We start from the raw sequence: 14,650 nt of genomic DNA, 5'->3' as shown, positions 1-14,650 counted from the left end.
GTCCTGTTAGTCGCGAAGAATTAGAAACTGTTATCAAAAAACTCCCTACCAAAAAAAGCCCAGGACCAGATGGTTTCAATGCAGAATTCTACCAGAACTTCCAAGAAGACCTAATACCTATACTCCTTAAGGTATTTCATAATATAGAAACAGAAGGGTCATTGCCAAATTCCTTTTATGAAGCTACAGTTACCCTGATACCTAAACCACACAAAGACTCAACCAAGAAAGAGAATTACAGGCCAATCTCACTCATGAACATTGACGCAAAAATTCTCAATAAAATACTGGCAAACCGAATCCAAGAACACATTAGAAAAATTATCCACTACGATCAAGTAGGCTTCATCCCAGAGATGCAGGGCTGGTTCAACATACTAAAATCTATCAACGTGGGCGGTGGCGGCAGCTGCCGGGGAGCGGTACGCGGCGGAAGGGGACGCGGAGCGGTCGCGTGCGCGGAGGGCAGCTCTGGGCGCGGTGAGGTAGCTGCGGGCGCTCAGGGCCCTGGGAACAATGGCGCTGCGCGCGCGGGTCACGCTGCTGCTGCTGCTGGGTGCGCTGCAGGCTCTCCAAGTGGAAATTACTCTGTGTCTCTGCTGACCTCCACTGCTAATGTGACAGGAACTCAACATTTTAATTTTATTCAAATTCTCAAACTACAAACCATGCTTATAATCAGCTCCTCAAAATAACACTTGGGCACCAGACGTTCTAGTTGAGCTGAGAACAGTGCCATGTTTTTAGCTAGTGTGATAGATGGAAAACTACACATTAAAATAATTGAGTTTTGGGTGGGCAGAATTAACATAGTAAAAATGGCAATCTTACCAAAAGCAATCTACAGATTCAACGCAATGCCCAGCAAAATTCTTCAAAGACCTCAAAAGAATGGTACTCAACTTCATGTGGAAAAGCAAAAAAAAAAAAAAAAAAAAAAAAAAAAAAAAAAAAAAAAACCAGGATAGCCAAACAATCCTGTACAATAAAAGAACTTCTGGAGGCATCACAATCCCTGACTTCAAACTCTACTACAGAGCTACTGTACTGAAAACAGCCTGGTATTGGAATAAGATCATACAGGAGAATCAATGGAACCAAATAGAAGACCTGGATATCAATCCACATCTTCGAACACCTGATTTTTAACAAAGAAGCAAAAATATCAAATGGAAAAAAGAAAGCATATTTAACAAATGGTACTGGCAGAACTGGATATCAACATGTAGAAGAATGAAAATAGACCCATATCTATCACCATGCACAAAACTCAAGTCCAAATGGATCAAAGACCTCAACATAAAGCCAGCCACACTAACCTTATAAAAGAGAAAGTGGGAAGTACACTTGAACCCATTGGCACAGGGAACCACTTCCTAAATATAACCCCAGCAGCATAGACACTGAGAGAAACAATTAATAAATGGGACCTCCTGAAACTGAAAAGCTTCTGTAAAGCAAAGGACACGGTCAACAAGCCAGAGCAACAGCCTACAGAATGGGAAAAGATCTTTACTAACCCCACATCAGACATAGGTCTGATCTCCAAAATATACAAAGAACTCAAGAAACTGGTCATCAAAAGAACAATCCAATTTAAAAAATGGAGTACAGCCGGGCGGTGGTGGTGCACGCGTTTAATCCCAGCACTCGGGAGGCAGAGGCAGGCGGATCTCTGTGAGTTCGAGACCAGCCTGGTCTACAAGAGCTAGTTCCAGGACAGGCTCTAAAGCCACAGAGAAACCCTGTCTCAAAAAAAAAAAAAAAAATGGAGTACAGACCTAAACAGAGAACTCTCAACAGAGGAATCTAAAATAGCTGGAAGACACTTAAGGAAATGTTCAACATCCTTAGTCATCAGAGAAATGCAAATCAAAACAACTCTGAGATTCCATCTTACACCTATAAGAATGGCCAAGATCAAAAACACTAATGACAACTTATGCTGGAGAGGTTGTGGGGTGAAGGGAACACTCCTCTATTGCTGGTGGGACTGCAACCTGGTACAACCACTTTGGATGTCAGTGTGGCGATTTCTCAGAAAAATCTGGAAACAACCTTCCTCGAGACCCAGCAATACCACTTTTGGGTATATATCCAAAGGATGCTCAATTATACCACAAGGACATGTGCTCAACTATGTTCATAGCAGCTTTGTTTGTCATAGCTAGAACCTGAAAACTACCTAAATGCCCCTCTACTGAAGAATGGATAAGGAAAATGTGGTACATTTACACAATGGAGTACTACACAGCAGAAAAAAATAATGACATCTTGAATTTTGCAGGCAAATGGATGGAGCTAGAAAGCATTATTTTGAGTGAGATAACCCAGACCCAGAAAGACAATTATCATATGTTCTCACTTATAGGTGGTTTTTAAACATAAAGCAAAGAAAACCAACCTACAAACCACAATCCCAGAGAACAATGAGGACACTAAGAGAGACTTACATAGATCTAATCTACATGGGAAGTAGAAAGTAGAAAAAGACAAGATCTCCTGAGTAAATTGGGAGCATGGGGACCTTCGGAGTGGGTTGAAGGGGGCAGGGAGGGGAGCAGAAAAAAAATGTAGAGCTCAATAAAAATTAGTTTTAAAAATAAAAAAAAATCTATCAACGTAATCCATCATATAAATAAACTGAAGGAAAAAATCATCTGATCATCTCATTAGATGCTGAAAAAGCATTTGACAAAATTCAACACCCCTTTATGATAAAGGTCTTAGAGAGATTAAGGATACAAGGGTCATTCCTAAATATAATAAAGGCTATTTACAGCAAGCCGACAGCTAACATCAAATTAAACAGAGAGAAACTCAAGGCCATCCCACTAAATTCAGGAACATGACAGGCTGTCCACTCTCTCCCTATCTCTTCAATATAGTGCTTGAAGTTCTAGCAATAGCAATAAGACAACATAAGGGAATCAAGGGGATTTGAATTGGAAAGGAGGTAGTTAAACTTTCGTTATTTGCAGATGATATGATAGCGTACATAAGCGACCCCAAAAACTCCACCAAAGAACTCCTACAGCTGATAAACTCCTTCAGTAACATAGCAGGATACAAGATCAACTCCAAAAATCAGTCTCCCTCCTATACACAAAGGATAAGGAAGCAGAGAGGGAAATCAGAGAAGTATCACCTTTCACGATAGCCACAAATAGCATAAAATATCTTGGGGTAACTCTAACCAAGGAAGTGAAAGATCTATTTGACAGGAACATTAAGTCTTTGAAGAAAGAAATTGAAGAGGATACCAGAAGATGGAAGGATCTCCCTTGCTCGTGGATTGAGAGAATCAACATAGTAAAAATGGCAATTCTACCAAAGGCAATCTATAGATTCAATGCAATCCCCATCAAGGTCCCATCAAAATTCTTCACAGATCTTGAGAGGACAATAATCAACTTTATATGGAAGAACAAGAAACCTAGGATAGCCAAAACAATCTTATATAATAAAGGTACTTCTGGAGGCATTACCATCCCTGACTTCAAACTCTATTACAGAGCTACAGTATTGAAAACAGCTTGGTATTGGCATAAAAACAGAGAAGTAGACCAATGGAATTGAAGAGAAGACCCAGATCTTAACCTACAAACCTATGAACACCTGATTTTTGATAAAGGAGCCATAAGTACAAATGGAAGAAAGAAAGCATCTTCAACAAATGGTGCTGGCATTACTGGATGTCAACCTGTAGAAGAATGAAAGTAGATCCATATCTATCACCACGCACAAAACTCAAGTCCAAATGGATTAAAGACCTCAATATTAATCTGAACACACTGAACCTGATAGAGGAGAAAGTGGGAAGTACTCTACAACATATGGCACAGGAGACTGCTTCCTACGTATAACCCCAGCAACACAGACATTAAGGGCAACATTGAATAAATGGGACCTCCTGAAGCTGAGCAGCTTCTGTAAAGCAAAGGACCCTATCACTAAGACAAAAAGCCATCCTACTGACTAGGAAAAGATCTTCACCAACCCCGCAAACAGACAAAGGTCTGATCTCCAAAATATATAAGGAACTCAAGAGACTAGACTTTAAAATGCTAATTAACACAATTTAAAAAATGGGGCGCTGAACTGAACAGAGAATTCGCAACAGAAGTTCAAATGGCCAAAAGACACTTAAGGTCATGTTCAACCTCCTTAGCTGTCAGGAAAATGCAAATCAAAACAACTTTGAGATACCATCTTCCACCTGTCAGATTGGCTAAAATCAAAAGCACCAATGATAGCCTTTGCTGGAGAGGTTGTGGAGTAAGGGGTACACTCATCCATTGCTGGTGGGAATGCAAACTTGTGCAACCACTTTGGAAAGCAGTGTGGCGGTTTCTCAGGAAATTCGGGATCAACCTACCCCAGGACCCAGCAATTCCACTCTTGGAAATATACCCAAGAGATGCCCTATCATATTACAAAAGCATTTGTTCGACTATGTTTATAGCAGCATTATTTGTAATAGCCAGAACGTGGAAACAACCTAGATGCCCTTCAGTGGAAGAATGGATGAAGAAACTGTGGAATATATACATATTAGAGTACTACTCAGCGATAAAAAACAGTGACATCTTGAATTTTGCATGCAAATGGATGGAAATAGAAAATACTATTCTTCACTGCCCCCCTTTTGTGTGTGCACACGCGCCCCCCCTCTCTCTTTTTCTCTCTCTCTCTCCCTCTCCCCCTCTCTCCCTCTCTCCTTTAATAAAGCTTTATGTCTATTTAAAAAAAAAAGGAAACACTATTCTGAGTGAGGTAACCCAGACCCAAAAATATAAACATGGGATGTACTCACTCATAATTGTTTTCTAACCACAAATAAAGGACATCGAGCCTATAATTCATGGTCCTAGAGAAGATAAATAAGAAGGTGAACACAAAGCAAATCAGATAGTTATCCTCCTGGATATTGGAAGTAGTCAAGACTGCCGGGCAAAAATTGGGAACTTGGGGGCAGGGTGGGATGGGGGTAAGGGGAGATGGGGAGAGAAAAGTGTGAAGGGGAGGATGGGGAGAGCTTGAGTGAATGGGATGGTTGGGATACAGGAAGGGAAGATATGGGAGCAGGGAAGTATATATCTTAATTAAGGAAGCCATTTTAGGGTTGGCAAGAGACTTGACTCTAGAGGGATTCCCAGGTAACTGGGGAGATCCCCCCAGCTAGTTCCTTGGGCAGCTGAGGAGAGGGAGCAGGAAAAGGCCAGATCCTATAGTCATACTGATGAATATCTTGCATATCACCATAGAACCTTCATCTGGTGATGGATGGAGATAGAGACAGAGCCACACATTGGTGCACTGGACTGAGCTCCCAAGGTCCAAATGAGGAGCAGAAGGAGGGAGAACATGAGCAAGGAAGTCTGGACAGCGAGGGGTGCTTCCATCCACCGAGGTGGTGGGGCTGATCTAATCGGAGCTCACCAAGGCCAGCTGGACTGGGAATAAAAAAGCACAGGATAAAACCAGACTCCCTGAACATGGCGGACAATGAGCACTGCTGAGAAGTGAAGGACAATGACACTGGATTTGATTCCTACTACGCATACTGGCTTTGGGGGAGCGGGTGCCTAGCCTGTTTGGATGCTCACCTTCCTGGACCTGGAGGGGGAAGGAACTTAGACTTCCCACAGGGAGGGAACCCTTACTGCTCTTTGGACAGGAGAGGAAGGGGGATTGCAGTGGGGAGGGGGGGTAAATGGGAGGCAGGGAGCAGGCAGAAATTTTTAATAAAAGTTAAAAAAATAAAAAATAAATAAAAAAAAGTAGTCAATGAGAAGCCCAGAATCAGGTACTTTGTAACAGTCAATGAGTAGCCCAGAATCAGGTCTCTAGAATAGTCAATGAGAAGCCCAGGAGCTGGTCCTCTATAATACTCAATGAGAAGCCCAGAATCTGGTCCTCTGTAATAGTCCATGAAGCCCAGAATTTGGTCCTCTGTAATAGTCAATGAGAAGCCCAGAATCAGGTCCTCTATAATAGTCAATGAGAAGCCCAGAATCAGGTCCTTTGTAATAGTCAATGAGAAGCCCAGAATTTGGTCCTCTGTAATAGTAAATGAAAAGCCCAGAATCTGGTCCTTTGTAATAGTCAATGAGAACCCCAGAATCAGATTCTCTATAATAGTCAATGAGAAGCCCAGAATCAGGTCCTCTATAATAGTCAATGAGAAGCCCATAATCTGGTCCTCTATAACAGTCAATGAGAAGCCCAGAATTTGGTCCTCTGTAATAGTCAATGAGAAGCCCAGAATTTGGTCCTCTGTAATAGTCAATGAGAGGCCCACCAGCTAATCCTCCATAAGGAACTATGAGAAGCCCAGGAGCTACGAATATTTCTTGGAATGCTGTGGCTGTTGTTTAGGGAGATAACAAGCCTCATGTTTTCACTTCCCTAATATGTTTGTTAGACCCATCTTCACCCGACATTCTTGACCACTTGTGAGCAGGAGAAGTGCCATTGGCAGGAAGTATGACAGGATGTACTCTTGTCCCTGACTCGATGCAGAAGGGAGGTATGCAAGCAGGAAGGAAGTCAGGATATATGTTGCCCCTGAATGGACCTGAGGACAAATGCAATGAATTGTGGGTTTTGACTTCTTAAGGGCCTGCACAAAGTGACTTGGGGACATTTTTTGAGAACCTGGGTGTGGACCTGGCCCAAACCCATGCTGCTTGCCACTTTTAATTACTGTTTGCTTCCAATTTGGCTTTAAATTGATATAGTCATCTAATTGTTGACAAGTGAGAATTAACATCTCCTGGATTCCTCCCTGCGAGATTCAGACCATCTACCCAAATTCTAAATTTGGAGTTTTTCTCTGGAACTCTTGGGCTGAGGCATTCCTTCACAGGCATGTGCCTTTTGATGCACCAAGGCTCCGAGCCTGCTTTAGGTTTGTGGATTATCCGGGTGAAGTCCCATGCTGAGAAAAGCAGTAAGCATCTAAGAAGTCCTCCAGGTGAGTCATAGTCTAGTTTTGTTTTGTGGGATCCCCATTTGGGAAGTGGAGAAGTCTCCAAATGGACCCCAATATTCTCTGATCAAAGGCAAAAAGTGATACATTGCCCATGTACCAGGTTCTGGCTCTGGTTGGAAAATTTTGTCTGTGTCCCAGGGAAAGTTTTGTCTTGGAAGGTTTTATCTGCCTGTTTCTCTTGAAAGTTTTGTCTGTTTTGTTGGGAAGTTTTGTCTCTGTGTTTTCCCATGTGTCTGTAAGTTTTATTGCAAGCATGGAGCTGAGACAGAAATAGGACAGATATTTCTGATGTCTCTGCCGCCACCACTGCTGTGGCTACTTTTATAGTCAGGGCTTAGAATTTATCTCTGGCCACTGGGTTCAAGTCACTGGGCTTTCAGATGTCTTTTGGGTGTGTATGACATTAAAGTGGTTTATGCCATTTTATTTTATTGGAAAGCTGGAGCTAGACTTGGCTTATGGCTCTCCCTTCTTTAGACCAAAGCATACTGGAAAGTTTCCTCTATGTCCTGGGTCAGTTTACTCACCTCAGACCACAGCAGGGAAAAGAAAGCAAAGCAGGGCAGTCTCCCAAAATTAGATTTGGTTCATGTGAATATTCTGTACTGCAAGATTTATAAGTTATTTTATTGGATATGGTTAAAAGTCTAAAATCTATGAATAAAGTTACCTTAAAATTGGTAACAATCAAGTTGATACTTCAAACTCTATGTGTAGGTATCTTAAAGGAACCATGTGGCATGATTTCCTTTTGGAATATAAGCATGTATTGCCACCATATTTGGGCAGCCACATGGCTGGAAACCACATGGTGGCAGCCATCTTTGCTAGTGTTAGAGAGGATGGAGCTCATGTGACATCATCATCTCCGGCTTAATATTAAGAGATAAGCAGGTTTCAGATGTAACTTTCCACTGAAGGAACTCAATGACTTGCAATGACTGCTCTTGGTAATAACTACTGGAGTCTTGGTAAATGATTAGATGGAAAGGAAAAGGGTTAAAAGTCTATGCAAGTTTTGAGGGTCTAAGAAAATGTTCTGAGATATATAAAGGTCTGAGGATCTAAGTGTTCTAAGATAAAGGTCTGAGGATCTAAGTGTTCTAAGATAAAGGTCTGAGGATCTAAGTGTTCTAAGATAAAGGTCTGAGACTGTGAAAGCTCAAGTAAAAAGTTCCAGTGGCTTAAGACAAGGATTTATGATGTGTAAATGCAAGTTGGAAAGCTGTGAGTTAAATGTGTGAAAAATGGAAAATGCTTCCAATCCCCCCTCTCTATGCTATTGCTACACTAGGATTTGAAAAGTTCAGAGGTTTAGTACTGATCAATGGCGTTCTCATAAGCTGGTAGAGCAGAGTCTGCTTACTATTTATTCACAAGCTCAAGATTTTAAATTTTCTTTCATTGTCTCCTAAGAATAAGCCTAAAGGTGTTTCTCATTGGGCTATGGACAACTCTGCCTCATCTGTATCTGGTTCTATGGACAGAGGAAAAAGGTATTCATGCCTTTTAACCCAAATCTATTGCTTTTATTAGACTCAATTGTGTGAGTCATATTCCAACTTTTTTGTTGTGGTTGGCTCTGTTTTGTCTTTGTTTTTAATTTATGAAAGGCTGGCTCGAAGCAAGTCAAGCTAAGGATAGGCATTTCTAAGTAACAAAAAGTCTCTGTGTATTTATTCGGGAGCTGTGTGTCAGGGCCCCAAAGAGAGAAGAGTATAGGAGTATAAAGCACACACATTTCACTATCACTACCTTAATATTGGCATGTTTTTTTCCTCCAGGAGGAGCTCACATTGCAGGACCCAGCCACGCCAAGCTCAACATAGGCCCAATTTTCGTCAGTTTGCTCTATAGCAACACCCACCTGGTTCCAAGAAAGACCTCAAACCGAGATCAACCAGGCGCTACCCAGAAACAGATCATCCAAAGGAAATTCCTAATGTTCCAACCATTGTAGACAGGATCACCTGCTAGCACACACCCCTCGCTTTTCACCAGGACACCCCTAGGCAAATGTAAGCCAATAAGAGGCATTGAACCTTAGAAATCCCTTACCCCAATCTCTGCTATTATACAAACCCCACCCCTAACTGAGTGCAAGGGCTCTCTGATTGTGCCAAGTACATTCGACACGACACGGTAGAGTTCGAGGTTCGAACTTGAATAAAAATAAAAGGCCTCTTTGCTTTTACATCAGGACGTAGAGTCTCTTTGTTGATTCTGGGGGAACTCGCTACATCTGGGCATAACAAATCTAAGCATGTGGGAGTGTTGTGAGCGCTGACCACCTATTTGCAAAATAGACACAGCTGAAATATACTTATTTGAAAATTGCTATGAAGTTTGATTAAAGTCCTAGTGTGACCATATCTGAGCTAGTTAAATTATCATTAAATGTATTCATTACAGTACTATATACACTATCATGTTTCAGCATTCCCCAAACTCTTAAGGAAAATTCATGTGTTTTGAGAAGTCAAAGGTATGTCACAGAGTAAATCTCACAACTAGATGCTAACAACAGTGTTTATTTACCTGGTATAAATAAAAGGGTAAGGTACAAAAAAAGTGGATTTAGGGGTTGTTGTTTGGAAGAAGGGCATTTGAAAAGCATCCACTAATGTCAATGACATCTGAAATCCAGCACCTTAACAGTTGAAACCTTATGTTTCATGGAGGAAAAAATTGGGGGGAGACAATGACTTAACACAGGAATTAAAGAAAAACCAAAACAGTAATTTAAGAAGGGGAGAGCATTGCATAAGCTATGACATTCTTCAATGACGATTCTCTAAGTCTTTGAAGATCAAAACGTCAGGAAACTCCAGAAGAAAACTGAGTTTAATTTTTACTGTTTATCTAATCAATAAAACCACTAGAAGCAACTTTTCTTTCCAGAAGTCAAAACCTATTGCTAGGTGATACATTTAAAAGATTCTATTACACTATGCTGAACTTTTCTTCCTGAACTACAATAAACTAGAAATGGCCCATTGGAAAGACAGAGGTTGTTGCAGATATCTGTAATCCCAGCATTCAAGAAAATAAGGCCAGTGATCCTGAATTCAAGTCTAAGCCTAGTTAGTTCCAGCTCATCCCGAACTACATAAAAGAACTCTGCCAGAAAGCAAGCATGTGAGAGTGCTCGCTGAAACAATTAATTACAAGAGAAAATAATAATAATAATGTCCAGGCTAAGAATATATCAATTCCTATGCAAGAAACCTACCACAGATAAGGTAGATGTTACTTAATTCTCTCTGACATAAATAAGAATCCAAGTGTTTCCTTGAAAGGCAGTCCAAACTACAGAGCAGCCTTGGCAATTCATGGGCATATCCCCTACTCCCAATGCTTTGCATGCTGAGGATTTCTACAGGCCTTGGCCTAGCTGGCCGGGTTGTCTGCCAGAAAACACAAACTCAACAGTCATGACCTCCTCTAGGCATAAAATGCTAATAGAACACAAAGGCCCAAGGGGTTCAAGCTTTCACTTAGAAAGCAGCTTGTTACAGACACGTGGTTCACTTCGCCAGCATCTGGGTCTCAAAGCCAACGAGTTTTCCCCAGTGCAGACACACCCGCCTACCCACAACCAAGGTCAGGAGGAGGCGTGCAGTCCTGACTGGGAAAGCTACACGCTCCAGCAGCTCCAGTGTGAGCTTGCACAGGTTACTGTGGTCTCTCCTCCACAGGTCGGAGAGCACTCCCGGCGCCAGCAAGGAGGCTCGGGTGCAGCACCAAACTGCAAGTTGGGGGAGGCAATCCTGAGCAGGTAAAACATCTCTCGGTTGGATTGCACGTTGCCTCTGATCATATTGTCTTCAGCGCCCTCCCGCTCTTTCCCTTGGACTGGTCGTGGAGGACGTTGCTCTCACGAACCCGCCTCACCTCATCGCGGCCAGATTTGGCTGCCAGCACCGCCACCGCCGGCATCCCGCGCAGGTCCAGCGTGCCCCAGTCGGTTGCCAACTTGGCCAGTCCGCCTGCCCACTCGCCGCCCAGATCTCAGAGGCTGAAGCTGCCGGCCAAGGAATCCAAGTAGAGGTGGTAGAGCACCCCAAGTCCCAGCAGGAGAACATGGCCACATAGGCGCAGACAGATCGATGCCCATGGGGGCCATGGAGCGCGACTAGGACGCCTCAGACCCGCTACTAAGTCCCCTACAAAGACACCCGCTTCTGGGAGCCGGCGCATGCAATCACCACTGCTCAGGGAAGACAGTGAGGCTGCCTGGCCACCCTGCTGCAACACAGCTCGCCTAGCAGTAGCCTGCAGCTTGCCCTTCCTCATACACCAGTGCTAGGAGGTGAAGGGGGAACAAGAGTGTGTATCCGGTTACAGATTATGGGGGGAGGGGGAAGAAAAGCTCCAGAAGTTTTATAGACACCTGTTGACTGTTTTCCTATAGTGTAGAAATCAGATCGGTAATGCTAATATATCTAAAACCTTTATGACTTTTTGTAAACAAAAAGAATTGTGTAAACTTCATAAAATCTAGGGAGTCATAAGACTTGGACCCACTTCTCACAGGTTAAAAAACTGCAGGTAAGAACAGCCTAAATTTTCCCCCCACCTCTCTCTCTCTCTCTCTCTCTCTCTCTCTCTCTCTCTTTCTCTCTCTCTCCCTCCCTCCCTCCCTCTCTCCCTCCCTGGACATGGTACTCCTCCCATCCCCAGACTACTAGGGCTATGGACCTGAAAGTTCCAAATGTAAGGCAGTGGTGGTTTGAAAACAAATGGCCTTCAAAGGGAGTGGCACTATATTAGGAAGTGTGCCCTTATAGTGGCCTTGTTGAAGAAAGTGTGTCACTGTGGAGGTGGGCTTTAAGGTCTCATATATGCTGAAGCCATGCCCAGTGTCTCAATTCACTTCCTCTTGCCCGTGGGATGAAGATGTAGCTCCCTCTCCACTCTCAACTTCTTCTCCAGTACCATATAGGCATGGTGTCACCATGTCACGCCATGATGACAATGAACTAAGCCTCTGAAAATGTAAGCCACCTCAATTAAAATGTTTTTCCTTCATAAGAGTTCTCTTCAAAGCAACAGAAATCCCATCTAAAGCAAAGATGACTACAACCTGCTCCAAACATCTGTGAGCCCTGGATATGCTAAAAGCTGGTGTGGATCAGTCCAGCCAAAGGGATTGCTCCCTGGTTTTTGAGCTGGGTCAATGGACCAGATGATTCTGATGAATGCCTCATTGCCTGAATTCCCTCCTTGCCTTTGAATAACATTCCAGCCCTCCTGGACCCTGACAACAATGTCTTAGCTTCAGCAGGAAGTAGTTAGAGAAGAGAGTATGTCATCCCTTGTCCCGCAAGAGGCTGGAATACTAAATCAAAACAATACTCCCTGGCATAGGAGATAAAATAGCTACCTATACTGCCTATTGGCATGTCAGGAAAGGCACCTGTTAAAACGAAATAGACCCAGATCGATCAACAAGTAAATTCATTAGCTGAAATACTTCTACAATATTATAGGGTACTCTGCCCTGGGAAGAGTAGTGACCCACCAGGGTCCTCCATGAGATCAGCAGAGGCTCAGCACTGAGACCCTCCACAGTAGAAGCAGCCTAAGAAACAAGCAAGTGCTTCCATTAAAAGCATTTGCTTGGCTGGCTTCAAAGTCCATGGCAGACATACAGAGAGAGAAGACCCTCCCTCTTCAAGCCCACTCAGGGGGTGTGCTACCTTTTCTGCTCACCCAGTCAATCTGTTACAAGGGTGTGTGTCTAACCAGAATCCTCCCAGACTCCATGCTTTCCTTCAGCCATGACGTTAATCATTTGGATTCTTAATTTCATTATATAAAAGCAACACCATTCAGTTTCTTTTTAAATAGGGAATACAACGGAACAAAAACTTTTAGATGCCATTCCTTTACCTATGATGAACCCATTATCTACCACACTGGTAGGTGATATTTAAAACATACCAGAGCTATACACACACTTGTCCAGACTTTGAAAGTAAGCCCTCACAAACCTTACAGACTGGTTCTTTCAGCTCATTGTCTATTCTTATTGTGAATCTCTCTCAATAAATGACTACTTACAGCATTATAATAGCTAAATGGTACTTCTTGAGAATTCCTTTTTAAATTACTTAACAAGAAACATAATTATGAAATAATTTTTTTAGTCCGAAAGCCATGCTCTACTAGCAATGAGGATAAATGACAAGTGCAAAGTCACCATTACCTTTTTTGGCCCTAAATTCCAAGCTGATGCAGCTTCCTATGAAATGGTGATAGGCCCTCATCTCGGCCTCTGTTATCCGCACCACGGTGTAAGGTGAGTACCTGGGGTCTGGCTCCTCATATTGCCTGCCATGCACAGCCATGGATTTCCAGGACACAGGACCCCTTCCCCTCCTCTCCATGCTGCTCTAGGAGCTGCATTCACAATAAGGTAAAACCTCCTCCACCTAATCTCTCTGAAGATCACACAAGGTCTTTCCCTTGCTGAGAGCTGAGCCTGAGGATTAGTGAGAGCTGTCCAGGATTACTGCTCAGCAGACTACCAAGAACTCCCCATTCAGAACAGAAGGGAAGCTGAGAAGAAAGACATGAGGAACAAAGAAAAATGCTAGAGCTGCTGATAATAAAAATGTTTCCCTAAAAGCACAATTTCATGAAATATCAGGCCATGGGTTAAGTACAACTGGAATTATTAAACTAAATTTTAAAACGGGGATAAAAAATTTTGAAAAGATGTTCTTTGGAAGATTATTCCTGCCAGGTCAGTTTCACTTACCCTTTCCAAGCTCTCCAGGCTGCACAGCATGAGCCCAACACTTAGCTTTGCCACCAGGGAATTTACCATCTAAGGAAACACCGGGCTGACACAGCAAATGGTAGAGATTCAAAAGCTCTAACTGCTGCGGGGGGGGGGGGGGGTGAAGCTGCAGTACAACATCACAATTCCCAAGTGAAGGACACTCTCTTCTGCTGTGATGTGCAAGAGCCCCTCTAGAACCACAAGGAAAAACAATGACTTCATATTGCAGAGCTAAGCTATACAAAGACACAGGAAGGATCTGTCTTTTTCCTAACACATTTTATTCTGCTTTTACGTGATTAATGTTGCTGCTATATAATGTTGTGTCCTATAATTTAAAAAGAATACAGCATGAAACAGCCAATAGTTAAGAAAAAAGTATATGGTTTAAAAAAGAGAGAAAAAAAAGTATATGAATGTCTAAAAAAATCTATGTAAGCATCTGTGGAGGTCACTAGGCTTTGTCTATGTGACCATCTGCGAGGTCTCTAGGCTCTGTCTATGTGAATATCTGTGGTGATCTCTCTACTCTGTCCATATGAACATCTGTAGTGGTCTCTAAGTTCTGTGTATGTGAGTGCCTCCTGTGGTCTTTAGGCTCTGTCTATGTGAACATCTGCATTGGTCTATGGGCTCTGTCTATGTGAACGTCTGCTGTGGTCTCTAGGCTCTGTCTATGTGAGCATCTACATTGGTCTATGGGCTCTGTCTATGTGAGCATCTGTGGTCGTCTCTCAGCTCTGTGATTTCCGAAGGAAGGTGTGTATTGCACTTTAAGCTTATTTACAGACCCAGATATGTGTAGTCATTAGGTCATTTTTCTTCAGTAACAATGGTGTTTTATAATTTAACTGGCCTACTTG

The sequence above is a fragment of the Arvicola amphibius genome, chromosome 10 (genome assembly GCF_903992535.2).
Source record: "Arvicola amphibius chromosome 10, mArvAmp1.2, whole genome shotgun sequence".
Classification (NCBI taxonomy): Eukaryota; Metazoa; Chordata; class Mammalia; order Rodentia; family Cricetidae; genus Arvicola; species Arvicola amphibius.
Note: the sequence above shows the minus strand (reverse complement) of the source record.